This window comes from Zea mays, chromosome 1 (genome assembly GCF_902167145.1).
Source record: "Zea mays cultivar B73 chromosome 1, Zm-B73-REFERENCE-NAM-5.0, whole genome shotgun sequence".
NCBI lineage: Eukaryota > Viridiplantae > Streptophyta > Magnoliopsida > Poales > Poaceae > Zea > Zea mays.
In genome coordinates this window covers 90,514,183-90,520,680 of record NC_050096.1, presented here as the reverse complement: position 1 = coordinate 90,520,680, position 6,498 = coordinate 90,514,183, and the positions used below count along the sequence as shown (strand labels likewise).

Below are 6,498 nucleotides of genomic sequence, written 5' to 3'. Positions count from 1 at the left end.
TAACCTAACCTCGTATCTATATTCGAGAACACACTGGCTTCTCTCAGCTGGTCGAACAGATCTTCTATTCTGGGCAGGGGTACTTGTTATTAATAGTGACCTCATTCAAAGCTCAGTAATTTATGCACGTCCTCTTTGTATCATCCTTCTTCTCTACAAACAACACAGGAGCGGCACAAGGCGAGGTGTTGGGTCTGATGTAAACCTTCTCCAACAACTCGTCTATCTGCTTCTTGAGTTCCACTAGCTCTGGTCTGGACACTCTGATAACTTCAAGCGGATTGACTCCCTTACTATCAACAGATATCTGGTGATAGCTTCCTTTCCTTGGTTCAGACAAGATCAGCTCCACCACTACTTCTTCTCCTGATAAGTACACCAACCTCACAGTCCTCTTATCACAGCTAAGGCCACCTTGATACTTCATCAATCAATTCATACCTAAGATGACATCTATGTATACATCACGGGTACCCATTACTACCAGATCGACGGGGAACTCTATCCCCTTTATTTCGACTCTTGCATTTGGACATAATTTATCTGTTTAGGTCCTCCCACCAACTAAACTAACCCTCATAGGTGGGAACATGGGTGGTACTGGTATGTTGTGTTTCTATCGATGATGCTGTCACAAAAGAATGCATGGCTCCAGTATCAAACTACATATTTGCAAGATGAGATTCGACTAAGAACGTACCTAGTGCCACTCCTGGGGTCTCTTGAACTGTATCAGCCTCCAGGTGATTCACCTTTCCATACTGGGTACGTTGCTGGCCGCGGTTGCTTGCTCCCTATTGAGCTGCATTCTGTCTTGCTGGGGCATTGGGAGCCGACTGCTGCTGAGCCATCTTCTTTGGGCACTGCATCGCCCATTGGCCTTGCTCTCCTCAATGGAAACATCCTCTGCCTCCTACTTGCACTAGGGTTGTCTGGTTGTTCTGATTAGCTGCTGGAGCAGGAAGGCGAGGTGCTTGATTATTCTACCTCTACTACTGATTTCCTCCTGGTTGGCTATTCTGACGGTACTGTTGCGGCTAATGATACTGCCTCTGAGTCTGCTAGTGGTTCTGACGCTGGTTCTGCTGCTGATATCCCTACGGGTGGCCAAGCTTGAACTGCTGAGATGAATTGCCTGAGAAACGGGGGTGACTATTGCTCCTAGACTGGAGTCCACTCATATTGCGCTTCCGGTCTTCCATCTCCTTGCGCTTTCTTTCAGTCATGATTGCTTTGTCAATCAGATGTTGGAAGGTAGGGAAGGTGTGATTAATCAGCTAGTAATGCAGGGATCAACCAAATCTCTCAGAAATCGGTACTACCTTTTTGCATCGGTGTTGACATCTTCGGGTGCATAGCGAGACAACTGCAGAATTATGTCCCTGTACTCACTGATGGACATGGGTCCCTACTTCAGTGCCAGAAACTCCTCCTTCTTGACTATCATCAGACCTTATGGAACATGGTACTGACAGAAATTTTCTCTGAATTCCTTCCAAGTGAAAGCTTCAGAGCCGACATGGGTGGCGAGATAGGACTCCCACCAGGGCTGAGTTGCACTCCTTAGCAGACAGGGACCATATAAAACTTTCTCTCTGTCATTGCATTGGGCGGTGTGCAGCTCCCGCTTCACTGTGCTAGCTAATCTTCGGCGTCCATGGGGTCGCAGAGTAGGCGAAAACAGGGGGATGACCTCTCATGAACTTCACGCTTGTCTCTTGGCATCTGAGGCATCTACATCTGCGGTTGCGGTTGAGGTTGTTGTTTCGCTTGCTGCATGGCTGCTAGAGTCTGCCCAATAGCTTGCTCTACCTAGGTCTGCATGAAGAACATTTGCTCCACCGTCATTAGGGTGACAGTGGAGGCAACTACTGGGGTGCCTCATCCTGCAGGGCAGGCAGCTCCTGCTGAATACGCCTCCCGCCCCAGCGCCTATTGTCAGACATCTATGGAAGGCATTCACACATCAGAATTGATCTTGCAATCTTTTAGCATAAAAAAGGCATACAAAGATGTTCATAACACTGGATGAGCAACCATATTCACTGATTCTCAACACAGCCAAACATAGCTTCTCAGATAAAGAGGAAAGTAGAAGTAAAAGGTTTCCCAACTAAATAACTAACTTTATTAACATTATTAACTAAACCAAACTACAAGGAACAACCACATTTTTTTGTCAGTCATTACAAAGATCCAAATCCAGCATAGGTTCACCATGACAAGCATAAAAACACAGGATAAGCATACTATCCTGACTAACTAAGACTAAGACTAAGACACTTAACTTAAGAATTTACTAGGTTCGTGCCCGTGTGTTGATACGGAAGTAAAAAATAGTATAAAATATAGATACGAAACGACAAACATCACTATGATATGTAAAATCCATGTGGTTAAATACCACCGTAAAACTATTATATTGGCAAGATAAATATGTAATTTTATTATAGCTAAGTGCTCGTGCGTTGCTACAGTTTCTATATATCAGACGATTAGACTTTATTTTAACAAATCACAGAAATATGTGGGTTATGTTGGTTAGATGAATGTGGATGTAGAGCAAACAAATATTCAAACCACTACCGATTGATAGACTTTGTTTTGACAAAACACAAAAACATATGTTTTGTTGGTTAGATGGGTCTAGATTTAAAGCCAATAAAGGCCCAAACCACTATTATGTGTAATTTAACCTAATTTTTTGCATAAAGTATTAATTTTATCTAATTTTTGCATAAAGTGGTAAAGATGATCTACGTTGAAACCAGAAAAACTAAGCATTCTTTTTTGTCTTAGCCAAATCTATCAGCACACATCACACGATTCGAGTCCACCACGTACTCTTCTATTAAAAATCTGATAGATCATTTGAGCTAACTCGAGCTCTGCTTGGGATGTTTTGTAGTTAAAATCTGTCATGAGACATATATCATATGCAATGAGCACACGTTCTGAATCCTTCCATGTGTTACACATTCTCACAGCAAAGCACAAAATACATGACGTATAGTGCACATAGATCTCCCAGGTTGCTAATGACTATAGAATTTATTCCTGCAACTAAAAGCAACCATCTATCCATCTCGGTGTGCAGCGAACTCGTCGACGGTGATGCCGCCCCTGACGACCTCGTAGGAATCCTGGTTGCACGACCACTTGATCTCGACCTTGGCAGCGGCAGCCTTAACAATGGTGACCCTAGCTCAGACGAGCACCTTGGTCTTGATCCCGTCCACCTCTGCATGAGGCAGCCCTCGCCCAGCATACCTGACACCGTGGCGTCAAACCACTGCTCAGAGCCGACGCGAACTTGTATAGTTGGTTTTTTTGCTTGGGAACAGGCCCACAGGGAGGTTGTGCTAAGCAGGTCCGCCAATGGCTTCTGCATCTTGCCCTTCAACTTGTTCACCAACCATTTCACTCCATCCCCAATGCTGGTCGAGAGCAACTGTATGTAGTTAGAGTTAGGAAACATCGGCGACGCGATCTGCAAAGAAGAGACAAGACAAGGGCACAAGCCTTTTTCCCTTTGTTCCCCCACCTGAAAATCTCTCACAAGTATCACAACTTTAATTAAACCTGCCATGAGAAACGAATTACAGAGACTGAAGTTATTCATTCATGGATGCTCTTACTTTTAAAATCACTAACTGATCCATCCATGGATGTTCTAACTTTGAGCTGGTCTATCCATTAGAGGGCGCAGCGACAAACAGGCTACGTGTGAGAGCTAGACGATGCTAGAACAAAAAGAACCCAAACAAATGATGAGACTACAAGAAAGAATGGTTTTGTCTCACAGACTTCAAGGTCGTCGCCAGCCGAGAAGATCTCCTTGTTGGCCGGCGGCTCCAGCCAGTAAGCACCCACCTTTTCATGGTCTTGTCCATCTCTTGTTTCCTTCCTCTCTCCAGACAGGCGAGCAGCCCTGGCGATCTCTCTACTATTGTCGCTACTCCGATGCTCCCTCCTACGTGCAATCTCTTTGGTCTGATTCTAGGTTAGTTTCTTTGCTACGCGGAGATGGATAAGAAAAGAATCTAGGGTGAGCAGTACTATCTGATCTCATATGAACCTCAAATGTTTAAAATAGATGAGTCAACAGGCAACCACAAATAGATATTGCAATAGTATAAACATTCAAACCTCAGCATTATTTTTGGAAGCAGATCTGGATAGGTCTTCTTTCACATATAAAATTTCCTTAATGGTTTTCTTCTCCCTTCTTGAGCTTTCAGATAATCGATGCAAATTCCCTTCCATGTCTTTTATCAATTCCTTCACGGATGATATTGATGATTCTGTATTGATCCTAGAACCGATCTATTGGGTTGTACATGCATTAGCATGAAGCATGTCACTATTCATGTCCACTGATAAAAATATGATATTGCCGAAGTGTAGTTTAAATATGGCTATAAACACTAATTCATAGATCTGACATAGGATTACCACCATGACATTGCATAATAAAAACACATGTTTTATGTTACCTCCACCCCGAGAAAGGGACAAAATGCACTGAAAGGAAACAACACCCTAACAAACATGAAGCATCATACTTGTTGTATCAACCCAGAGCACTTTCAATGCTATATATGATGCAATAGAAAATATGGCAGACATGAGGCAGTCAAGGCACTCCTGCATTGAAGTTCCTTGCAAGGAATAGATGGATATAACAAATGAGAAGATGCATATCATGTGTCAAAAGAGGGTTTCCACCAAAAAGAATATGATAAAGGGTAAAAAGATAGCCTCAAGTTCATTTATTTTCATTACTTGACCACAATACGCTCCTGATTGTCACCCAACTCCTTTAGTAGTCGTTCTTGTAATGCACTCTCCCACCCTTTGGTTGCTACCAATTCTCGCTCCATGTACTTAAGTTTATCCAGGAGTTGCATCCTTTTGTCCTCTACAACAATAAATTGTAGTTTCTTGATTCCACTTCTAGCAAAATAATGCTAAAATCTGAATCCAGGTTGCTTAGAACAAAAGGCAACATCAATACTACTTGTTGTCCCTAGTTTCCTACCTCCTGCATGTAAAGAACCTGTTGTAGATATATCTTTTGAGTGTTTGAAATATCTTGAAATGACTATTATAATTCATATAACTAATTAACACTTTACTGAAGTCAGCCTTATTTCATACAATGCGCATAATGGTGAACCAACACATTACACTCTTAGATAATTGTTCCTCCAATGCAACAAGTTTTGTTTGATACTCATGAACTTGTTTCTCTATGGTGTTCGGGACCATCATGAACTCGGATTTCACCTTTCAGGATTCCGAAATGCACACATACAAAAAACATTAATATGCCTATCACAACGGCAAGCAGTTACCATTAGTAATTGTTGTTAGATCTAAACAACCATGTATAATTGAGGAATTGCAGAAGAACTTATTTCCTGCCAGACTGAAACAAAGCAAAAATAAAAAAGTTAGCTTTGGTGAATTGTCAGATGCGGTTATATATAAAAGGAAATGTGCAATATTAGAAATTCTTGCAAGTATACACCAGAAGATTTCAAGGGTACATCAACAAGTATCATGAGTCATAATAAATAAGAAATGCCTTCAGATTGGTGCCCTAGCTTAATTAAATTAGACTTCAAGCAAGATCACAAATGTGAGTGGCAAGTCATAGGAAATATGAGTGGCAAGTCATAGGAAATGTAAAAAACCAAACCAGTGGATAGGGAACAACGAGTTTGACGAGGAGGCGAGGCGCTTGCCTCAAAGGCATCAAGCTCGGCGAGCGCGACGTGGGATGGGGCGTAGAGCTCGCCAGAGACGACATGACCGGAGGAGGCAGAGGCAGAAGTGGGGAGGAGGAACGGTACTAAGTAGGGTCTGATGACGAGGGAGGCTAGCCCGGCCATGGATGCGGCTCCCACGAATGGGATGGTGGAGGCCACAAGGAGCAAGTGGTTACGGTGCAGATGGGGAGGCGAGTCCGCCATGCGCGACATGTGGCTAGCTGTGCGCGAAGGGGGCCGAGCGGTATGAGGACGCATGAGTGAGGCGAAATTCGCTGCGCCCGAGAGAAGTGGGTCGAGGATGCGGCCACCATCCATGGCGGCGTTTGCGAGGGCGGGTGGCGGAATCCGCTGCGCCTGAGAGTGCAGACTATGAAGATCACGTGTGTGTGGCTGCCGACGTGGGGGCGAGGGCATGGTTGTGCCTGTGGTCTACATTATTGACTTAATAGGTAGTAGAGATTACAAACTCTGACGCTAGTGGTCTAAGGATCCAGATCTATCTTGGTCCTACAGTCAGGAGTGACATAAGCATGGTGTCCATGTGGCAGTGAGCGGTACGGGTGCTGAGTCCTAGCTGGGGCAGGAGAACCATACTCCTGGTGACAGCGCTTCGCGCGGTTATCCTGCAGCTTCGCGATCTCAGCACGAGCCCTACTCAACTCATCAAGAGTGTGGTCCAGCTCAATGTTGAGCACAATGACTAGGTTGACTGTGTTGCTCA

General features: G+C 44.0%; 1 pseudogene; it reads right to left on the bottom strand.

Moving 5' to 3' along the window:
- Positions 1-3,077: 3,077 nt before the first annotated feature.
- On the bottom strand, positions 3,078-5,978 carry LOC103637638 (uncharacterized protein At5g01610-like; annotated as a pseudogene).
- Positions 5,979-6,498: the final 520 nt, after the last annotated feature.